This window comes from Nothobranchius furzeri, chromosome 10, assembly GCF_043380555.1.
Source record: "Nothobranchius furzeri strain GRZ-AD chromosome 10, NfurGRZ-RIMD1, whole genome shotgun sequence".
NCBI classification, from domain to species: Eukaryota; Metazoa; Chordata; class Actinopteri; order Cyprinodontiformes; family Nothobranchiidae; genus Nothobranchius; species Nothobranchius furzeri.
The window spans coordinates 57,586,408-57,598,087 of NC_091750.1; the positions used below are offsets into that span (position 1 = coordinate 57,586,408).

Here is an 11,680-nt window from a genome sequence, read left to right on the forward strand (position 1 = left end):
TCCCTCACAAGGGAGGGGCATCCAGAGATTGCCTCAAGATAGGGCAGGGGTGGGCAGTCCCGGTCCTTGAGGGCTGCTATCCAGCAGCTTTTAGTTATTTGCCTGCTTAAACACACCTGTTTTGAATCTGCTGGTAATTAACAGGCTGCTGAAGAGTCTGATGAGCTGCTGAACAGGTGATTCATCCAGGAATCAGGTGTGCTGGAGCAGGAAAACCATTTAAATCTGCTGGATAGTGGCCCTCGAGAACCAGGACTGCCCACTCCTGAGTTAGGGCAATCACTTTTACTTTTACCACAGCAATACTTCAATGATAAAGATAAGGCGGTGATGGTTTAATTTGAACTTAATTTGTAAATAAAACTGAGATTAATGGTACAGAGAAAAAACAAGCCTGGACTCCCAGGATCACCTCCAGAAAGTAACTCGAGCCTTCTCTAACAAGAGCTAATCAAAGCTACCCCCTCATCCCCGCCAAAAAGTTAGTACCATTCTATTGGAGGAAAACCAGGAAAATGTTTGTGACGAGGGGGCTGTGCCACGCCTCATCCCATTTGAAAATTTCTTGAAATAATCATTTGGTGTTTGTGCCTGACTGACTGTGGAAAAAGAACAAATAATTGCAGCCTACTTATTTTCAACCCATTGTCTTGCAAGATCAGACAGAAACTCGGAATCGAATTGACCCAGGTCATCAACACACAAATTACCCAACATTTTCATGTTACAATGCATAAAAACGTATGCAATAATGGGCGTCATTTCTTTGTAACCTGACTGTTAAACACTAAACATTCCTGCAAAGATTTGTTTTCATAATTTTTAATGAACACTTTTTAATATACATTACATTAAATATGAATAAAGCTGAAAAAGCATGGTCCAAGACATTTGTATCTTGTTTATACTTGATATGCCAACATTTAAGTTTTGGACCTCTACCTCTTGGACAGGATTAGTACATTCTTCCGAAACTTGCTGATTAAAATCCCATGGATGTCTTCTGCTCTCGGGTGGACGATCTAAGCTTTTCCGATTGTAATTGCAAATTTTATTGATTTCATTATTTGAACGTGGGTTAAATGCTCACATATTTTCTTTATAATACACCAACTCAGTTGAGCTTTTAGCATTGGTTCATAATCCGACTATAGAAATATAAGAAAGGAAACATACAAAGTCAGTTGGACTGCGGCACACTTGACTGACACTTACAGTAGGTATGTTGTGTGAATATGGACAATAACAGCTTTATGTGAGGTTTTAAATAAATAAACACTTAAAAATGTACAAAAATTGTTGAAATAATCTTGCAATGTAAAGAATGTTTGTTGATATTCAACCTTTTCTTCATTGAAATATTTCCTACACATCCTAATTGTAAATAAAATTAACTTAAAAAATAAAAAAATAAAACATTCATGTTTATTTCCTGAGCAGTTAGGCATTCAGAACTGCTCGTCTCAGGCTGACCACTTTGATGTTCAAGGCAGTTTCACCCAGTTAGGAACTCTCCTTAGTAAAACAAATGCTTTTATAGTTTTACTCATCCTGTTGTAGCCAGCCTCTTGTGGGCATTGCAAAAATTGCATCCTAGGAGTCGTATGCAGTAACTGCAGCTTTCAGCACTACAAGAGGAACTCACACAGAAATTAAGCAAAAAATAAATAAATCTGCCTTTTTCAAACTTGATTTAATTTCTTTTGTTTAATCTTGCTCGGCTCTTGGATTTTACCAACACAGATGTTCCCTGAATAAAACAACACATATCCACGCAGACAGCGTAGTGGAAAGGCATTGAGCGGAGACAGACCACACAGCAGCAGCAGCACTCTGACTTGTCAGTTTACATAACACTGATTATAACCCTGAGATTTAGCCAACCACAAGCAACAGTTTAGTTTGGCCTGGGCATTAAAATTACACTGACCATCTGCTCAGCTCTTCGGTTGCTTTCCTTCAAATACTTTTCTGTCGTCATTGATGCCTTAAAGTGTAAAAATCACAAATTCAACCACAAAGTTTTGTGATTTGGTATCATCTGCATATCTATTATTCTGCTCTAACTATCTATTATTGGGACTTCAATTTCTTGTTTAGGTATTTTTGAAACTTTTAGCTATTTATATGTGAGCTGAATGCAATAAATTATTGGAAGCTTCGTGCATTTATATTCCAAAAATCAAAGCTGCATTTTTTTGGCTCAACCTCCCACAAAAGTATTGTTTTTGCTGTAAAAATGTGAGGCAAATACAATTTTCCCAGCATGGTTACCAAAATAAAACAGATAAAGTGACAACATCTTCTTAAAACTCTGTGTTCTATCTTTCCGAACACAACAGTTCTATCTATATTGATGTGTAAACAGATGCATATTTAAATGGGTTTTCATGAAAAGAGAACTTAATTAGTAAATGTGCAGAGTGTTTGCTGATGCTCCATCCAATCCATCCTTTGCTCTTGGCGATATTTTGTTGACAGCCTACAGGCATCAAAAGGACAGGTTAAGTCAGTGGTTACTTCTATCCTATGAATAAAAGATGATTTTGACATATTTGGTTGTACATCTTACACGTGGCTATACCTTTAGGGGGAAATAAAGAATTTGGTCTACATGTATTGGTTATTTGCGGCCAATTATATAACACTACATGTAAAATCTTTAATTGATTTAGTGCTGTAGAATTACACAATGAAGTTTATTTTTTCTTTTTATTTATTTATTTTTTACTACAGACTAATGCATTGAATTTTCACAAAAGGGGCAACATGACCCTGCAGGATTTTGGGTTGCATAATTTTATTTTATTTTTTACATTAGTACTTTTAATAATGTTATAGCTTAGCTTCTTGCCACTGATTTAGAACGGTAAATATGCCCCTGTTATTAAAACATACTGCTAAAATACTTTAAAAGACCAGCAGGTTTACGATAATAAGTGTAATTTTACCGCCGTCTAAAAAAACACTTCAAGGCTCGACATAATCTGTTTCTATTACTTCATCAACACTAAATATTATGTTTATGCTGAAATCATAGTTTTTTGAGCAGCTTTTATGGCCCAAGGATACGTGCGTTTTCAGGACTTTATCACAAACACATTTTCATTGTTATTAGTGGTTCATAAATTAAAATACTCTTTCTCCCACAGTTTGAAAGCATTAAACATTTTGCATAATTCAGTTGAAACATCCTTTAGTTATTATGGGGTGATGTAAGGACAGATATCCAATCATCATTTAATTGGTTTTAGAAAAATTAAAAGCTAAACAGGCAACATCCATGATTCCTATAAATACTTCAAAAGAATAATTAGGTAGATTTTAGGGTTTCATGTTCAGCAGAGCTTGTTTATTAGAATTCATGAAGCTTTTTGGCCACACACTAATGATTATCCTCAGTGGGTACAATGAAACTGATATGGCTGAAGACTTAGGGGACAATTTGTCTTCCTTTGGCTTTCAATAAAAAAATGTTAACATTGATCATGGATGCAATTGTTGTTAAAGACTGACTCTATGTAGAAGATCAACTCTTGGGGTGTAACAGTATGGTTTCCTGGAGCTTTGCTGGAGTATGATTCATTTAGCACACACCAATTTATCTGTGCTTGGGTGTGTGGTCAAACACACTATGAAAATCCCCTGAATGTGTGTTTGACGAGTCCTCCGCCTGTGAACTTGTGTCAATCCCCGGTTTGAAGCACCTTCCATCTACCATAATTTCCAGACTATAAAGCGCACCTCATTATAAGCCGCACCCACAAAAAAAAAGGTTTTCTACACACACACGCCGCACTCAAATACAAGCCGCGGCGCAGCAGCCACATGCAGGTCTCCGGCGCACAGCGCATGTATGGCCATTACATAAGATAATTAGACAGAAATACGCTACACGGAGGTTTTTCGTTGTTTTTTTAATTCAACAAAACAAATTTTAAACACGGGTGAACTGCCTGCAAGTTTAGAAAAGAAAACAGCACTGATAGCATTCAGATTTCTGGATGGTTATAAAATAAAAACAGAACTGACACGTTATTACCGGTAATTTGCATGTTTAGAAGAAAAGAACAGCACTGACAAAGCATTAATAATCCCTGGATGATTAGAAAATAAACACTGCACACAAAACATGCCTGGTTAGTAAATAAAACACACTTGCCTCCCAGAAGAAGTCATTCGCTCTCATCTTCCTCTTGTGCACTAAAGCCGTTAAACTCCTCTTCTTCAGTGTCGGAGTTGAACAGCCTCAGAAGAGCTTCGTCACATACCTTTTCTGTGGCGATGTCAGTGTCGCTGTCCGTGTTGCTGTCATCATCCCCGGGTGAAGCTGGCTTGAATGAGTTCTTCCCGCTGCCGTCTCCAGCGCCAAACCATGGATTCATTCACGCCAAGCTTACGTGCGGCAGCACTGTTTCCCTCCTTCACTGCCAGATCGATGGCCTTCAACTTAAATGCGGCAACATATGAACTCATACGTGTAGTTACCATGATGAGGGGGTATGGATTGCATGTGCTAAATTAAAATCAGCACTTTCTTCGATTTCCAATTTTGACTTCCACCTGTTTCACTTCCTGCTAAAACGCCCCCTGGCAGGTGAAGGAAAATATTCAGTAAAGCCGCACCTCATTATAAGCTGCATTGTTCAAAGCGTGGGAAAAAAGTAGTGGCTTATAGTCTGGAAAATACGGTATACTGTTGCCTGTTTGTCTGACATTTTCCCTTTGTCCAGTTTAGTTTAGAGGTGTAGTTCACTCGTTTAATCTATACATTTGCAGTGGTCTCTAGTAGGAATGAATACCTTATAAGTTGTACTCTGGTACAAAAAGCCCTGGTGCACCTGTTTCAGGATCTAGACGATTGCCATATCAGAAGTGAGCTTCAGACAGCAGGACTTGGAGTTTTACTTGCTGATATTTGGACATCTCATCTCTGATTGGCTAATAGAAATGCAACATAACCACTGACTCCATTTAGTTGGCAACACTGATGTTTTATCTCCATAAATAACACAAGCTTGAAGAAGTTCTGCCATGTGGTGGAGTTGCTAATGCTGATGGTTAGCTTCTAATAGTTGAGGCAATATCTGCTGTTTCCTGGATGCTAAACCAAAAACAGCCTTCCCCATCACGAGTCGAGATGGGTGAGTCCATTAATGTTAAGTGACAGTGTGATGTAGATCTGTCAGGCTTTTCATATCCTAGAGTTTCATAATCTATTTTTTATAAGAAGCTAATGCAGCAGATATAAGTAGGAGACTATTTTCATGTTCAGCCTGCATGAAAAACTCTGGGGACCATTAAAAAACATGTTTTCAGTGAACCACACCTTTAATGGATTGTGGGCTCTTTTCCATATCCAGATGTGAGGGATAAATCAGAGCGTTGCCCAAGTAACTATTGCAATTATACTCAATGGCATTTCTTCTCAAGCATCCCAAAATAAAGACGGAGCGAGAGCAAAGCTGCAGAAGCAGAGATGCTCTCGTTTGTTAGCACAAGGTAAAGAAAGACAAAAAAAGGTGACATTACCAACATGTGGGCTGAGACATTCAGTGAGACTGCTTCTGCCTCTATTTCTGGAGGTGTGGGAGTATTTGTGTATGTGTGCGCGTGTGTGTCTGTGAGACCGAGAGAAACTGAACCGATGGTGTCGCACTTTGCCAGTGTGAAAAAAGAAGAGTGGCAGAATAAAAACAAATAGAGAAAATAAATAAAGAACAAAACAGGGGAAAAAAATTCACACTTCTCCCAACTCATTAGAGCCTATCATTGAGTCCTTCAGCAAAACTACAAATTTGTATTGACGTGCTATTCTGGGGAACAGCCCCAAAAAGTTGCTTTTTAATTGCCAGCAGGCAGCCAAGGCTGGAAATATTTCTTTATGACTGTTTTATGGTTGGTTTTTAAGAGTTGTTAGAAGCAGATCTAAAAATGTGAAGCAGTAAAATGTGATTAATGACAGCTCTACTGGGGATGTATAAGATCTGCATATAGTAGTGATTACTAGAGTAGTCATTTATTAACATAAGAAAATTCCTATCTCCTAATAAGGAAAAGGTGGGTGGGTAGAAGGGGTAGAAGTGCAAGCCTAGCTAAACCTGCCGGCTGTTCTCCGTGGCTTCAGTGGAGTTGGTGGTCTGGGGGCTCTGATGGGGCTCTGGGGGTGTTGGCAGGGCCCTTAGTGGTGGTATGGCTAGTTGGGACATGGTCTGGTGACTCTGATTGATGCTCACAGGCTCCTGGCTGGTGGCTTTAGATTCTGAAAGTCTCAGACTCTTATCCCACATAACTATGATCTTTCTCTATGGTTTTGGCTTTTCATCGAGACAAAAGTGAAGATATATGACACCAAAAAGGATTCTTTCAAAAACTCGGGCCAAGGTGGAGATTCAGGGATTCTATGTTGTCAGCATTTGTTTGTAAACCTAAAAGCCTGTGACAAAAATACTCTGACATCACACGTGTGACTAGTGTTTACTGCTCTCTCTCTCTATAAAAAAAACAGTTGGTTTAGTTCTCCTGCACTTGGTAGTCTCTTGCCTGTCGTTGGCGTAGGCCCTTGGGTGCCAAGGTGTTTTTTCTGCATTGGAGGCAGTGATAAGGTGATTGGATGGTGGCTCCAGGCATGTGTCACGCGTGCCGGTGAATGAAGCCGAGGAGAGGCGAGGATCCAGACCGGGGAGGAAACAGGCAGACAGGTAGGATTTCTTACACTGATTTTATTCTGAAACACGCTGGACAATGAAACAATGGACCGACACAAGACACAGAACAGAAGGGGCTTAAATACACGAGGGCAGGGAGCTAAGGTGATTGGGAAACGAGAGGCAGGTGGGAGCAATTAACGAGACGCAAGGCTGAACCAAAACGGGGAGACAGGACAGGGTGTGACAGTACCCCCCCCCCCCCCAAAAGGGCGGATCCCAGACGCCCACAGGAACAAGGAGCAGGGTGGGAGGAGGGGGGCCCGGAGGGAGGGCCAAGAAGAACCAAGGGACCAGCAGAGTCCGGGGGCCTGCGCCTGGGACAGAGGAGGAGGAGAAGATGGGCTCTTGGAGGCCTGCGTCTGCGGCAGAGGAGGAGGCGACGGGCCCTTGGGGGCCTGGGCCTGCGCCTGCGGCAGAGGAGGAGGCAACGGGCTCTTGGGGGCCTGCGGCAGAGGAGGAGGTGATGACGGGCTCTTGGGGGCCTGCGCCTGCGGCAGAGGAGGCGGTGATGGGTTCTTGGGGGCCTGCGTCTGTGGCAGAGGAGGCGGCAACGACGGGCTCTTGGGGGCCTGCGTCTGTGGCAGAGGAGGCGGCGGCGATGACGGGCTCTTGGGGGCCTGCGTCTGTGGCAGAGGAGGCAGCGGCGACGACAGGCTCTTGGGGGCCTGCGTTTACGGCAGAGGAGCTCTGCAGGCACGGCCGGTGACAAAGTCTCTGCAGGCTGGGCCGGTGACAAAGGCTGTGTCTCAATTCAGGGTCTGCATCCTACGTCGGCCGGATTCGTCGGCCAGTTACGTCACAGCGCCGCGACTAGGCCTGTCCCAATTCGAAGACTCCTTCAAATGCGGTCGACGAATGCGGCCTTCTTTTCGCCTGAATGAAGGATGGGTCGGGTGTATCCTTCAACAGGTAGCATTTCCCAAGATGCCTTGCGGGCCAGCCGGCAGAAAAACTTAAAAACAATGGCGGACAGTGAAGCGGGAGCTGTCGGAGAGGATTGCGCATATAAATGTCAGTATAAACTTGAAAACTGTTAGGTTAAGGACTTTTTGTGATACATGAACATTATTTTAGTTAGAAATGTTACAGTAAAAGTGCTTGTATTGCGGTCTAGGCTCGTATGTTCGGCCGCTCGGTGTCGTACTTCTCCCGCTACGTTTTCCCCCTGATTTTAATAGAAGTTTGTATTTTAGGAACAAAAGAGAAAACCAGGGAATTTATTAAGCTTAGGGCGGAGATGGACCACATGATCACCGGAGCAAAGTATTCGGCGGCTGTGGCATGGAGGTACAATAACATCTCATATTTTAAAAAACTCGTTTGAGCTTATTTTTTCAGCGAAAACATGAAAGGAATAACCCGTTGTCCTCTTTTCTCTATCTGTTTTTTTTTCTTACATGTTTGTTAAGACTATTCTGGAGGAAATGGGCATCCAGGGGAAGGTGCCAGCGATGACCAGCTTCTGGAGCTGATCAGGGAGGACATGAGGCTGCAGATGGAGGCAGAGCAGCAGAGGGCACAGGAGAGAAGGAAGAACTTTGACAGCTTTTTACTTTGCTAGAAAAAAATGGTTAAGGAAGATTAAACATGTACATATAAAAGAAATATCTAAATAAAATCAGTTCTGCATTAAACTCTTGAATTTTATTTTTGTTTACAAATGAGAATTGTTTACTAGAGGGTATCCGCTGGGTCTTGAAAAGTCTTAAAAGGTGATAAATCGGTTTTGGTCAAATTAAGACCCTTAGAAAGTATTAAAAACTATTATCACATCTTTGCTCATGAGCATTCAAGCAGGCTCAGCTTGTCGAAAGTATTTTCTCTGAATTAGCTCTCCAACAGTCAAGGAAATGATTAACCCCCAGACACCCACGGTTGTAATATTACAACATCAGATTTAAGTCCACAAAAATAAACCTTCCCCATTTTTTTTCTTTTTAAAACCACATTTACATTGCTAATAGGTCCTATTGTTCAGTTCTGCAACACTATTGGCTGTTAAAATGTGTAAATAGGCCCGTTTATCTGGCCTCCTAGAACAACATGTGAAAGGTTAAAAAAAGATTTTGCAGTTGTTTTCTAAATTTGGGTCTCTGGGGGTTAAAAAGCTAAATAAAACGTTGAGCTCCGTCGTTTAAAGTTCCTTCTCCCTTCTGCCCAGCGGTTCCACGGTTGCTAGGCGACGGAACGTTCGCCGAGGGAGTTCATGAAGGCTAGGCCTGTCCATATTCACAGCCGTTAACATCCGGTCTACCCGGCCGACGGAGGACGCAGCCCACGTCGGCCGGGTGGGCTGGGTCCTTCGAAGGATGCAGACCCTGAATTGAGACACAGCCAAAGTCTCTGCAGGCTGGGCCGGGGACAAAGTCTCTGCAGGCTGGGCCGGGGACAAAGTCTCTGCAGGCCGGACCGGGGACAAAGTCTCTGCAGGCTGGGTCGGAGCCTGGTGGAAGGGCTGGACCTGATACGGCGGAGACGTCGGACCAGAGGGAGCATCGACCTCTGGAGTGGAGAGAGCGTCGACCTCTGGAGTGGAACGAGCGTCAACCTCTGGAGTGGAACGAGCATCGACCTCTGGAGTGGAATGAGCGTCGACCTCTGGAGTGGAACGAGCATTGACTTCAGATGAAGCGTCGACTTCAGATGAGGCGTCGACTTCAGATGAGGCGTCGACCCTTGGACAGGAAGAGGCGTCGACCCTTGGACAGGAAGCTGCGTCGACCCTTGGACAGGAAGAGGTGTCGACCCTTGGACAGGTAGAGGCATCGGCCCTTGGACAGGTAGAGGCGTCGACCCTTGGACAGGTAGAGGCGTCGACTTCAGAACAAAAGGGGACGTCGACTTCAGAACACGAGGGGGCGTCGACTTCAGAACACGAGGAGGCGTCGACTTCAGAACACGAGGAGGAGTCGACTTCAGAACACGAGGAGTCGACTTCAGAACACGAAGAGGCGTCAACCTCAGAACACGAGGAGGCATCGACCTCAGAACACGAGGGGGCGTCAACTTCAGAACACGAGGAGGCGTCGACTTCAGAACTGGAAGAGGCATCAACCACAGGACAGTACAGGGCGTCGACCACCATCGACTTCTGGTCCGGGGGCGTCGGCTTCTGGTCCGGGAGCGTCAACTTCTGGTCCTTCGACTTCTGGACTGTCAACCTCTGGACCGCCGGCCTCTGGACCAGAACCGGAACCGTCTGCTTCTGGTCCGGGGGCATCGACTTCTGGTCCTTCGACTTCTGGACTGTGGACCTCTGGACTGCCGGCCTCTGGACCGGAACCGGAACAGTCTGCTTCTGGGCCAGACCCGTCTGCTTCTAGGCCGGATCCGTTGACGTCTGGAGTGGAGGCGGAGCAGCTGCGGGAGGAGCTGCCTGGACAGGCTGCGTGTGAACCGGTGGTGCTGGGAACGGAGAGAGCAGGGAGGACAAACCGTCCAGCTGAAGCTCCCGGAGGCTGAGGGCCCGATGGAGCTGGGCCAGCTCAGCCCGGAGACCGGTGAGCTCCGCTGGGTGAGAAGAGGAGGATAGAGCGTCCAGGCGGGATTCCTGGGAGTTGATGAGCTGGCGGAACTGGCCAAGCTCCACCGGGAGACTGACAAGCTCGGATCACGGTGGAGTCCGGCGTCTTTCCCCACGCCGTGGACCGACTCCGGGGGAACAGACAGCCAGCCTCGTGCCCTCGAAGCCGGAGTGATCCAGGAGCATCTCCCGATCCAAACTCCCATCCGGTTCCGGAAGGGCGGCGAGGATCGCCGAGGCTGACGGTCGGGGACGGGGGCGGCGGCGAGGCGAAGCTGGGGCTGGAGAAGGAGAAGCCGGCTGGTGGGTCGGGGTAAGCCACCGGAGCAGGTACTCCCATGGAAGAACCTCCCCGCTGGATCCTTTAACGGGTTGGTCCATTCTGTCACGCGTGCCGGTGAATGAAGCCGAGGAGAGGCGAGGATCCAGACCGGGGAGGAAACAGGCAGACAGGTAGGATTTCTGAAGCTTGGTTTATGCTTGACGCATTCACTTTCCGCGCGGTGATGCGGCTCGCGGCTGGAACGCGCTTCACAACTCGCAGTGTTTATGGTTTGTGCGGCTCGTCTCTGCGGTGAGCCAATATTCTCCCAAACTGAATGGGGCAGCATGGAGCTCTACAGCATGCATCCAACACTACACCATAGTAGAAGTAGAAATCACTGTTTACAACATGGCATTTCAGCATTTTTAACAGCGTTGTCGTCTTTTCCGACAGTGCGAGCTATTTCTCTCCAAGAATGATCAATAACATGTTGATCACGGTGATCTCTGAGAGCTGAATCATACAAATGTCTGTATTTACGAACCTCTGCCGTGCCGGTCCGCCATGTTTTTCCGCGTCCGACCGTCCGCGTGGTTAGAAATTTTCCGAGGTGCGCGTTGCGGAAATCTTGGGCCGTGCGGAGACGTGGTGGAGGGGTGTGGTTGTTAAAATGACGCAAAATGACGCAACTTTTCCGCACGGAGCCGTGCGGACCTCGCGGACGCGTCAAGCATAAACCAACCTTTACACTGATTTTATTCTGAGACACGCTGGACAATGAAACAATGGACCGACACAAGACACAGAACAGAAGGGGCTTAAATAAACGAGGGCTTTCTATTCACACACACACACACACACACACACACACACACACACACACACACACACACACACACACACACACACACACACACACACAAACTCATGTCCACAAATATACAAACACACACAGAAAAAGGATGCCTTGCTCTGCCACTTTTAAAGATGATCCGTGACAATTTTGTGTGGTAGTAGCTGAGATCCTTACTCATTACATTCTTTAAAAGGTGTGGTTTAATCATTCTTTCAATACATTTGCAGTGTTCTCTAGTGTAAATCCATGCCTTATGGGTCATTTAGAAAAAAAAGGCTATGATGCCCCTCTTCTGAGATGCAGAACTTTGCTGGTGCAGAGGTGGG

General features: G+C 45.3%; 1 long non-coding RNA gene across 1 annotated transcript; it reads left to right on the top strand.

Annotated features, from left to right (window-relative positions):
* Positions 1-7,430: 7,430 nt before the first annotated feature.
* Positions 7,431-8,419, top strand: LOC139072341 (uncharacterized). The gene is made up of 3 exons (XR_011521858.1): positions 7,431-7,721; positions 7,904-7,997; positions 8,120-8,419. It is a non-coding gene; the product is annotated as an uncharacterized lncRNA (long non-coding RNA).
* Positions 8,420-11,680: the final 3,261 nt, after the last annotated feature.